Genomic DNA, 12237 nt, shown 5'->3' on the forward strand with positions numbered 1-12237 from the left:
GACTTGGATGGTGAGGAAATTAAGAGCGTAATTAATACTCGGGTTTCTTATTGAGAGGCCAATTGTACCATGAAACAAATCAGAAGCGCGAGAAAGGATGCATGATTGTCTTGGTGTGAGTTTGGTTATGATCTTTGTAAATGAGTAAAGTATATTGATGGTCACTAAACTTGTTGGTGTGTGCTATCTATGTCATCAAATACTCAAAATGCATTTTTAAGTTCTGGTTTTGTTGAAGTGTGTCATCCGGGTTCTAAAGCCACGACCTATTGGGGACACTACAAGGTGCTTACGTGGAATGCCACGTAGACACTAAACTGACATGCCACACAGATATTCTTATTCCAAATTTTCTTCCATTTATTATGATGAGGACACAACACTGGTGGAGAAAGCCTTTTTACTCCCGGTTGGTAACCCCCTATAGTCCCGGTTTTTCAACCGGGAGTAAGAACCCAAGGTCCCGGTTCAAATACCCGGGACTAAAGATCGATCTTTAGTCCCGGTTAGTGTTACCAACCGGGAAAAAAGAGAGGAATCTTTAGTCCCGGTTGATAACACCAACCGAGACTAAAGAGAGAGTAGCGTTTTTTTTTTCTTTTGCCAGATTTAATCTCTATATTTTCACCTGAATCTAGTGCCATGTATATCCATAAATCAATCCCCAAATCCCCAATTCAAAGTAACATCCCCAATTAAATGTAACATCTCAAATCTTAAGTTACTTATAAACATAAATCAAATACATCACAAATCCTAAAAATTACACACAAATCAAATACATCACAGATTATACATCTCATATCCATGCAATGAATCACAAAATTACACATCTCAATCAATCACAAATTATAAAAAAAAAAAAAGAAAAGAGGCTGGCCGGCAGTCGAGAGGGCATGGCCGCCACCGGGCGCGCGCCTACTGGTCGCCGCCGCGCGGCACCTCCGGCCGCCCGCCATGGCCTCCGCCGGGAGTGCCCCCGCCGGCCGCCGCGCGCGGCATCGCCGCCCGCCCTGGCTGCCGCCCCGCGCGGCACCACCGCCGCCCGCCATGGCCGCCGCCGGGCGCGGCCCCGCCGGCCGCCGCCCCTCGTGGCACCACCGCCGCAGCCCCGCCGGCGGCCGGGCCGCCGCCACCGGCCCCCGGATGTGAAGTGAGGAGAGGGGAGGAGAGGGGAGGAGGAACGGGAGGAGGGGGAGGAGGAGTTAGATCTGTGAAATGGAAGGGGAACGGATCTGTGAAGTGTAGGAGAGGATAAGGGATAGGGATTATATACTACGTATTAAATTTTAGTCTCGGTTTGTAATACTAACCGAGACTAAAGATCAATATAATTTTTAGTCGCGGTTAGTATTATCAACCGGGGCTATAAAGATGATTTTTAGTCCCGGTTGGTATTATCAACCGGGACTAAAGATCCTCGGCCCCCTGACAGACTACTGACACGGGATGAACCGAGAGTAAAGATGATTTTTAGTCCCGGTTGGTATTACCAACCGGGATTAAAGATCATAAAATAGCTGTGGTGTTTTTAACTGGGACTAAAGATCATTTTTAATCCCGGTTTTTATTGCAACCGGGACCAAACCAAGACCTTCTCCAAGTCCACTTCCATCTTACCACGTCACTTCTGGTCTATAGAAGATAAGAGATAAAGTTCTACACGTTTTAGATTTGGATTCGGGCCTCCTGAAAGTATCAACTTCAAACGGACCTAGCCGCTGATCTAGAAGGAATTTCGGGGCCCATGAGTACTTGTTGGAAAGATTATGGAGTGTACTTTCAGATGGTTTTGGTCCTACGTCAAAATTCCTATCGAGCTACCGAGAATATGCAAAACAAGCCACATATCTTATCCAGTCCTAATCTGATTTGGGTTTTGGGCCTTGTAATTGTGTCGTGGGCCTAGCCCATGAGGGTGTGTGCCCAGGGGCAACCCTAGGACGTCCCTAATCATATTTAATCAGTAGCCGTCATTGTTTAGAGTCGGGTTTTGCTTAGATCAATCTATAAGAACAGTTTCGCCGCTAGATCAGTTTGTTGAACCCCAAATTCAAGCGCTTAATCATTCATATGCAATTTGGTTGCAATCTATCTTATTCTTGCTTGTGTTCTTCGATTCGCATGCAGGGATTAGCCTTCTCGGCGAGGTCAACCGGTTTCAGCACGGTTGATAACCAGGGAAGACGTGATGCTACGTTTGCGGGGCTTAGTAGCGTCTTCGTTCAGAAGCTGGATCGAGTTGTGTCACGACTCCGCCCAAATCGACTGTTTATCAATACCTATCGGAAGATCGAGACCTAACATCCCTCATCAGTTGGTATCAGAGCGTGGTTGCCTGTTAGATAATTTATCTTCCATAACCAGAAAATTGCAACACAAAAATTTTTATTCTTTACCTAGACAATTTGAGCCGTTGCATTGTTCTATTAGATTTTGCTTTGTTGAATTCTAGATTGCATCGTCGTGTCGAGTGCTGGTTTAGTTTTAGATTTAATTTTTAGTTTTGAGTATTGCATCTGTTCATCACTTACGTCTAGGGTTCATCACTCAAATCTGTGTGAGTTGTACATCAGTTTTGGGTTCAGTTTTTCATCTCATCGGTTGTTGCCGGGACCTTGAAAAATTGAATCATCTCGTCATTGGGTTTCCGCTTTTGTAGTTTGGAGAAGTTTACATCGAGTGGTTTTGGAGTTGCTCAACTGATAAGGCTCATGTATTGCTGTGCTTGTGTGCGGCACTAGGGGATAGGAGAGGTAGATCAGATCTATTCGGTAGGGAGAGAGAGTTGTGGATAAGGGTGGAGTCCATTTTTCTAGCCCAGGCCGACTCGCCTCATGTCTCTACCGTGGCCTGTCCACTTCCGGGTATCCCTATATCATATATTTGTTGTATTGGATTTAAGATATTTTTAAAAAAACGGAACCTATATGTCATGAGCAATCCATTTTTGAGGTGATCAAATTTTAGTTTTACACTTTGCATTTGAGTCCCTGTAATATTCATATTTATATTTGAGTTCCCGTTCGAGGTCAGTGGCCAGTTCTAGTTGAAAAAATAGTAAAAAAAGGCAAAATGGTGAAAAGAAAAGGAAATAAAAAGCCGCACTAAAAAAAGAAAAAAAAGGCAGAAAGGTGCTTAAAAATAGAAGAAAAAAAGCCGCACCAAAAAAAAGAAAAAAAAAAGAAGAGAAAATTCAGTGATTCTTTTGAGTGGTTTGAGCTGTTTCTAGTCCTTAGTGTTATCGGGTGCTTGCTTGAGCTAGAATCAAGTCTAGGCTAGATCAGCACATTGACTAGTACTTTAAACTATTATTCAACTTCACATTTTCTGATTAGCAGAATTGTGTTCCTTTGCTACTATATATTGTGCCTCCCAAGCTCCACTATATACTTCTGGTCAGCACGACTTTGATTCTTGCAATCGCCACATCACATCCTTCAAGGTGTCACGAACCAGCCACCGGTTGTACCGTACTTAGCATTGCTGGTAAGACACTTGTAAGAGCTTGATAAGGTGCTCCATTTGGCTGAGTTATTGAGAGGCACCACTACACCGCGTAGCAGATTATTAGGGATAACCCTCACTGTTTGCTGCTGTTTTTGTGTTTGCAATGACAGGTATGAGTGGCGCTCAAAATCAGCGATACCAACAAGGTAACAATAATCGCGTGCCCAATGATCCTTATGCTAAGGTTAAGTTTAAAATACCATGTTTTTCGGGTTATTACGATGTAGAGAAATACTTTGATTGGGAGATGACAGTAGAGCAAAAGTTTAGTGCCCCGCCTTGTGCCTGACCAACATAGAGTTCGACAAGCCAGTAGTGAGTTCAAAGGTTTTGCTATCATATGGTGGGCTGGGTTAGCTGATGATAGAGTTTTACCTACTACTTGGAAAGAACTTAAGGTAGCTATGCGTGATAGATTTGTTCCTCCATCTTATCTTAGAGATTTAAGCAAGAAACTGATGCATTTAGAACAAGGGGATAAATCAGTACAGGATTACTATGGTGAGCTACAAAATACAAAAGGGATTGATGCGATGTAGCATAGTAGAGGGAACCGAGAATTCTATTTGTCGTTTTTACTTGGGATTGAGGCGCGAAATTCAGGACATAGTTGATAATAAGGAATTTAACATTGTCAACCAGTTGTTTCAGTTTGCTATGCTTGAAGAGAAGGAATTGCAGGGGCGTGATCAACAGGTTAAGAACAAGGCGAGCACGTACACGCCGCGGGCGAAGCCACCTTCGAGGCTACCCAAGCCTATCTCTTTCTAGGAGCCTCCACCAACGAGCAAGCGACCAGTTGCGTCCGGAGTTTCTGCAGCTCCAAAACCACGTCCCCCACGACCTGCAGTTTCAGGTAAAGGTTCTTCGCAGGTACATGCCAAGAGTGCCTCATCCGTTGCTTTGATGGGACGCACGCCCAGGATTCAGTGCCACCGCTGCCATAGATTTGGCCATGTGTAGAAGGTTTTCTCTAGTCAACGGGCAAACGTTGCTAAGGAAGATGGCTACATCAACACCTCCGATGTTGAAGATGATGAGAAGGAAGAGAAGAAAGACAAAGAGCAAAAAGACCTATCCATAGCTCCATGCATGCTTGAGGAATGTTTAATTAACCAAGCGCCTATAACTTTTGATGATGAGAAAAAAGGTAATGATAATGGTGCTACAACTACTCAAGGTATGCATATTTATGATGTGCCAACTATGTCCACTACTTGGGCTACATTAGGGCAACCCATAGTGGAAACAATTATTGAAATACCTTTGTCACAAAACAATTTGCTTGATGTTTCTTGTGATAAGGAAGAGTTGTGCGATGCTTCACTTATATCCATGCCACAACTAGTGGATGAACATGTTAGTTCTGTAGTACAGCCACCTTGTGTTGAGTTTAAACATGTTATTCACATTGCTAGCGAGAATGAAAAGTTTAAATTGCTATCTTCTTTAAATACTTGGGGATATATTCAATTTGATGATCTTTGTCCACTAAATTGCTATCTTCTGATTTGATTTTTCATGTTATTGGCAATTGAGATAGTAAAGGAGAATATAATGTGCATCGAGTATATATTTGTTCGAATTTTACTATACCTCCTTTTCATGACGAAATGTATTGTCTAGAGGACCGCATGCGTATAAGTAATTCTCTATCTAGTTCCTCTAGTTATTTAAATGAGTTACAAGTTGGTTTGCAAGAAGGGGAGTGTTGTGGTTTTGCGACTACATAGACTTCAGGATCCAACCATATGACCATCAAGAAATGTTTCTCACCAGATGTTGTGATAGATAAAGATAAGTTCAATATGCTCCATGACAAGGTGAAACCAAGGACGGTTTCCCATCAAGAAGGGAGGATGATGAGGACACAACTATCTTGGATATAACCAAAACTACCTTATGTATTAATCAACCAAAGGTGCATATGTTCTACATTAGATTTATTTGTTATATATCTGAACAAACGTTACTACACAATGAGTTTTGTGTGTTTTCGTTTGCAGAGGTACTTGCTTGGGCGAAAGAAAAGAGACCGGGCGTAAGGAATGTATGGATGATTGAACAAGTTGATTGGTGACCAAACCAAGACCTTCTCCAAGTCCACTTCCATCTCACCACGTCACTTCTGGTCCATAGTGAAAGTGCATTAATCCCCCTAGTGGGTTTTGGTGATTAATGACAAATGTGGTTAAGGGACTAATGAGTTCATTGAGTAACTTTCAGGTACATTAGTCCAAAGGTGTGGAAGATGGATGCTTGGAGACCCCCCAAAAGTACAAAATCAAAGCTGACCGAAACTCGAGAAGTGCATAGGATAGTTTATCTTTTGAAATCGAGTTTTTAGGAAAAACCGTACTATTAAGAAGGGTCCAGGTGATGCTCTGAGATATGTCAAGTGCTCTTAGTGTGAACCAAGTGTCAAGTTTCCCTAGGAGTTATTTTTGCAAATTCTCCATCTATCCAAAAAATGCAAGTCCGGAACTTCCTGTCTTCCAGGTCTGGAAGTTCCGGTCTTGTGAAAAAGATTTTCCAAGTGTTGTCCGGAAGTTCCTGTCTTCCAAGTCCGGAACTTCCTGTCTAGTTTCTAGTTCAAAATTGTGAGTAACGGTTAGATGATATCACCTAGCCGTTATACATAACCAGCTCATTTCCAGCTCATTCTTTGGCCATTCCACTTTCACTTTTCGAACCTAGAGCTGTTGCTAGCCTCTCCCAAGTGTTTCTTGCCTTCTCCACTCAATCTAGAGCCTAATTCTTGTGAGAAAGAGAGATTTGAGAGGGAGAGAACAAGATTTGGAGAGTTGTGAAGACTAGGATCTTGGGTGAGCACTTGGAATATCTCGTGGGATGTCATCTTGGTGCTTATTACTCTTGGAGATGATCTCCTAGACGGTTAGGTGTCGCCCGCGAGAATCCGTTGCATATTGTAGATGTCCCGGGTAAGTTTGTGAAGGATCTCCTCTCCTCCGAAAGGGAACGAGGTAAGTTAATGAAGTTCTTATGCTGAGATTCTAGAGGCTTTCCAAGTAGAGCAACCCACACTTGTGGCGGATTTCTAGAAGTAGGTTGAGTTGGATCTTGGTGGTCACTTAATTCTAGAAATTTGCCTAGGAGTGTTTGGGGTTGAAGGCTGTGGATTTCCCATGGGGTTTTTGCACAAGTGAGGCAAGGGGTTAATCGAGACCCGGCTCTTTGGAGCTCCTCAACGGAGAGTAGTATCGCAAGATCCGAACTTAAGGAAAAAATCGCTCTTGTCTCTTTCTGTGATGTTTCTATGGATGTTTCTGTGATCTATCCTCTACTTAGAATACATGTGCTTCATCTTGTGAAGATTGGCTTAGTCTCGTGTTTCGAAATTGGAATTTCATCCTTGTTCTGTTACCCGAAAGTTCCTGTCCTAGAACACCGGAAGTTCCGGGCCTGGCAAACCAGAAGTTCCGGGCCTGGCAGACCGAAAGTTCCGGTGTTCCTTACCAGGAAGTTACGGGTCTATTTGAATTTTACCGCTACGATTTGTTTTTAAGTTTTCAGGGACAGACTATTCACCCCCCCCCCTCTAGGCTTCATCAGCACGTTCACATAGAAGATAAGAGATAAAATTCTACACGTTTTGGATTCAGATTCGGGCCTCCTAACAGCATCAAATACAAACGGACCTAGCCGCTGATATAGAAGAAATTTCCCATTAGTACTTTTTGGAAAGATTATGGAGTCTATTTTCAGATGGTTTTGGTCCCACGTCAAAATTCCTACTGAGCTGCCGGGAATCTGTAAAACAAGCCACGTATCTCATCCAGTCCGAATCTGATTTGGGTTTTGGGCCTTGTAATTGTGTCGTGGGCTTAGCCCAAGGGGGTGTGCACCCTAAGGCAACCCTAGGACGTCCCTAATCATACTTAATCAGTAGCCGTCATCGTTTAGAGTCAGGTTTTGCTTAGATTAATCTGTCAAGAACAGTTTCGTCGCTATATCGGTTTGTGGAACTCCAAATTCGAGTGCTTGATCATTTATATGCAATTTGGTTGCAATATATCTTGTTCTTACTTATGTTCTTCGATTCGCGTGCATGGATTAGCCTCCTCGGCGAGATCAACCGGGTTTCAGCATGGTTGATAACCAGAGGAGACGTGGTGCTACGATTGCGGGGCTCAGTAGTGTGTTCGTTCAGAAGCCGGATCGAGTTGTGTCACGACTCCGCCCAAATCGACTGTTTATCAATACCTATCGAAAGATCGGGACCTAACATCCCTCATCATATTACTTCCGTTCTAATGTTTCACTTCTATCTTTTTTTTCACATAAACAGGAAGGAAAAAGAGAAGAAAATGGAGGGAAATATAAAGAAAATGAGTTAACGGCCGTATGGCTTGCCGCGTACGTGCCACATGTGGTCCCATTGGAGTCGTAGTAATTTGGGACCGAATGATCCGCTTTGATAAGTTCGAAAATCTGAAAATGTATTTGAGAATCTAAATGACGTAACGAACTAGGGACCGCACTCTACTTCACTCTTTGTAAATTATAGCTTTAGTTATGTTTGGTTTTGAGGAAACCTGAAATTGACGTCAGGATGGAGTTTTCCTTTTTTTTTTTGTTTTTTACTTGAACCACTGCAATAAAAGGCCCACGAAGTTAATACATTGAAAATAAGGAAGTTTTATATGCATAGAAAAGAATGAAATAGCTAGAAAGATTACAATGCCGACGAAAGCTAAACAAATAAGATATCTCTTGGGTTCTATCCCATAAAGAATAAGGTGCAAATCATCCTTTAGAAGGGTTGCAACCGTAGCTGTCTTCCATACAAACTACCCTTGCGCATTAGAATGGATTTTCCTAAAGATTATAAAATTAATTTTTTTTTAAGTTTCATCTCTGTTCGCAAACTTATCAGACATAATGAAAAATTTTAACAAAATTTAATTTCTCATTTGACTGGAGTTTTTTTCCTGTGGTCCACTTTCTAACATCGGTTTTTAATTTATCTGTGGGTGAAAGGTGAATTTAAATGTTTTATTTGTAAGTCTTTGCAATTTCAAGAATTAGCAATTCCAAAACCATTAACATATTGTACGAACCTTATGTTTTTGGCTTCATATGTTACTTTTTGGTGTTGGAGGCAAATTCGGTCACCATCATATATCATAAATTGATAAAAATTACAGTACAAACATGTTTTAAGGATGGTCGATAATCCATTGCGGTTGCGGACAGTATATGTAAAAATACCAAATTTCTCACCACCTAATTAAAAATGCTAACCCCTAGCTTTATGTGAGTGAAAGAATCTGGGTCAATTCATGTTATTCTTACTTTGCAGAGTGTAAATGATGAGATGTAGGAGTAGATATTTTCGATGGACTTCACATCCGAGCGATGAGGCTTAAAAGATAAAAAAAAAGGGGGAAAAAACTTCCCTCTCTAAGTCTCCTGATCTCATCGTTCTCCTGTTCTCTCAGCGCGAGCTAGGTCAGCCATCTAGCCTTCGCACGATCGACACTGCCCCCCCCCCCCCCTCATCGGGCTCAGCTCACCTAGATCGAGCTAGGGCTGGCCAGATCAACTCCATCCAACGCTGCCAGCCTTGGCTGACCCAGATCATTGACACCTCATTTGGATCATTCTTCTCAATGCCGCCGCCGAAGTCGATATCACAGACCTTCAAATCTCACGTCCTCGCTATGTCTCTCTGTCTTGGTGTCTGTGATGACTTGTCGAACCACCGGGACCTAACGGTGATAGGCGGTCAAGCGCAAGAAGCCCTAGAGGACAGGATGCGGTGAGTTCTCCAACAATGATTCTCATAGACGTGCAAGGCCCCTGCAGCTGGAACAGGCTATTGGCATTTTCAAGTAAACACCCTGCGCCGGAAGGACGCGCTAACTCTATTGGCAAAATGTTTTGAAAGAAGAACAGCCCTATCACTCATGGCTGAACTCTTCTCTTCAGGCCTGTCACCATGATAATAAGAAGTTATTCATCTATATCTATACCAATATAAAAAGCACCAGTTCATCAAACACCTCTCTCTCTCTCCTGACCCTTAGATCTATTTATCCAACGGTTTATATCAAAAGTTGAATCAACCCCTGCAATTAGCGATTCCCACTCCCCACTCCGCCTAAACAGCGGTTACAGAAAGAGATCGGTAAAAAGAAAAAAAATAGCGATCGAGTGCCGCTTCTTCCGATCTTCCCCACCCACCCTACGGCTTGTTTGGCAACTTGGCTTGTTTGGCAACTTGAGAGAAGGGAATTGGGAGTTTACACGAGGGAATTGATAGTGAGATTAAGATGGAAATTTGATTTTTCATCCCAGTCTCTTGTTTGGTAGAGGTGGTGGAAATTGACAGGGAGTTTAGTTGGAGATTAGATCATTAATGAAAACGGATGGTTGAGATTTGTTTAGGCGGAGTAAAGGAGGAATTCCCTCCCAATTACCACCCCCACCCAGGTATTGAAAAGGAGGGAGTTCGATCTTCAATTCTCCATCCCCATCCCACTAAAATTCGCATGTCTCCCAACCAAACAAATCCCTCTAAACTTCTAATCCCTCCTAAAATCTCTTCCCAACCAAACGGGCCGTACGTCCCTACGCCTCGCCCTCACCCTTCCCCTCGCGCCCGCTCCCTCGCAGCGCCGTCGTAGGCGCCGGGCGCCGCCGCCTCCTCGCGCGCGCCCGCCGGAGAGCCAGTTTCGAGAGGACGGAGAGCCAGGCGCGACACGAGAGAGGCAGGGGTCGACAGCGGCTGGCTTGAAGCCCTCAGTTCCGCCCCTCCCCGGCGGTCCACAGAGGCCGGCCCCGACGGCCTCAGCTTTGCCCCTCCCCGGCACCACTCCTTCCCCTGTGCTCACCAAATCTCCTTGCAGCGCGAAGCACCACCACGCCTCTGGTGAGTCTGCCTTCCAACGCCAGCTCTCAACCTCTTAATCATACACTCGATCCATCCCTAAATCCCTTAATTAGGTTAGTTAATCACTAAACAATGCTTCGATCCCATCCCATTTTTATCGCAGCATTCAACAATCCCTAGGACGTATGCAATGTGTTCGTTGATTTGCCTAAGCCAGGTTGGCCAAACTGCGTATTACGTTCTTCCGTGCATATTGGTTCAACCATTGCTTCATTGCCTTTATGCTTGCTTTGCTATCAACTTTTTATTGCTCCGATCTGACATTCACAATCCACAGAGGCTTGCTTCTGTTTGATTTAATGGCTCCGCTTGATTAAGCCTCAGAAGTATGCACTTTGTACCGTGAAAGTTGAGCACTTTGTTGTCAGAGGTTTCATATTATAAGACTTTCTATCATTGTCCACATTCATATATATGTTAATGAATCTAGATATATATGTATGTCTAGATTCATTAACATCTATATAAATGTGGGCAATGCTAAAAAGTTTTATAATCTGAAACGAAACGGAGGTAGTATAATAATGGAGATCATCGTGTTCCTGGAATTTGTAAGTGGGTCACGAATTTCTCTCGTGATGAGGTAATCATGCACTTCTTCCCCCTATTAATATTTTTTAATCATTTCAGGAATGTCAAATATTGGAATCAAAATTTCAGCCTTGGAACTTAGTGTCCCTCGTCCTAATCAATGGGCTATCTTTATTTTAGGAACATAAGCTGTGTTTCAGTCAACAAGTAAAATGGTCCACATTGTTTGTTGCTGGTGCAGTCCCTATGCACAAAGTTGGATGATATCGTTTCACACTCCTTTTACTTATGGTAGAAATCCTAGCTAAACTTTTGCTACCTCCTGCCCATGCATACATCTATATACTTCTAATTTCCCCCCCTTTTTTTAATGACACAGCAGGTGCTCACCAAACAATTCAGATTTATCTAAAGCTCCAAATATATTTTAAAAAACGATGTCATGCTGCCAAAGATTTGTGGATATGTGAAATGAGTTCTATTTACTAATGACGTAATGTATAAATTTTATATATCAGCATATATTTTCTTGGCTTGTTCTTTTATTTCTTTTTATTTGGCTGAAATTTGATTGAAAGATTTGATGTGGCTAAAAATGAGAATTTCTAAGGCCATGTTTGGTGTCTCAAGAATTGAGTACTTGCAGCCATGCCGAACATCCCTCATGCTAATGTCTACCCAAGCTTTCAGATTTTAAGGCCCTTGCCACATTGATCAAAATATTCAGTCCAGTGGAGGCTCTAAATTTGCTTTAAATCTAGATGGTTTCCAGCGGTAAGGCCTTAAGGCATCATATTCTTATGGTTAGTGTTTCTATGTGCCGAGCTTACTGATGTCCATGTTTGAACCATTTTCATCATCATTGTGGATATATTATTTATTTGTAGTTTCACCAAAAGTGGAGTGTAGCTGTGGACTCTTGGATTACATTGAATCTTGAAAAGGTACTACCTCCGTCACAAAATATAAGAAGCTTTGAGGTTGGACACGGTTATTAAGAAAGTATGCAAAATTAAATGGATGGAGGTGTGATTGGTTGAAGAGTGGATGTAGGTGGGGAAATTGAATAATGGAGGATTGTAATTGGTTGAGAAGAGAATGTTGGTAAAGAAGTTGCTATATTTTGGGACAAATTCTGAGTGCTAGAATTTGTTATATTTTGGGATGGGGGGAGTATATGCCATTCCAATTTCAGATGATGCATTTTCCCTAATTTGAGATGTTGAACTTTTTCCAGCCTAATAGAGGAACCCTTTCCTTCGGGGAAATTCCATGAAAGA

At 42.6% G+C, this 12237-nt stretch overlaps 1 long non-coding RNA gene across 1 annotated transcript; it reads left to right on the top strand.

The window, feature by feature from the left end:
• Window positions 1–10083: 10083 nt before the first annotated feature.
• Window positions 10084–12237, top strand: LOC9269408 (uncharacterized). The gene is made up of 6 exons (XR_010737388.1): window positions 10084–10405; window positions 10530–10583; window positions 10704–10977; window positions 11057–11248; window positions 11340–11731; window positions 11845–12237. It is a non-coding gene; the product is annotated as an uncharacterized lncRNA (long non-coding RNA).

This window comes from Oryza sativa, chromosome 11 (assembly GCF_034140825.1).
Source record: "Oryza sativa Japonica Group chromosome 11, ASM3414082v1".
Lineage (NCBI taxonomy): Eukaryota > Viridiplantae > Streptophyta > Magnoliopsida > Poales > Poaceae > Oryza > Oryza sativa.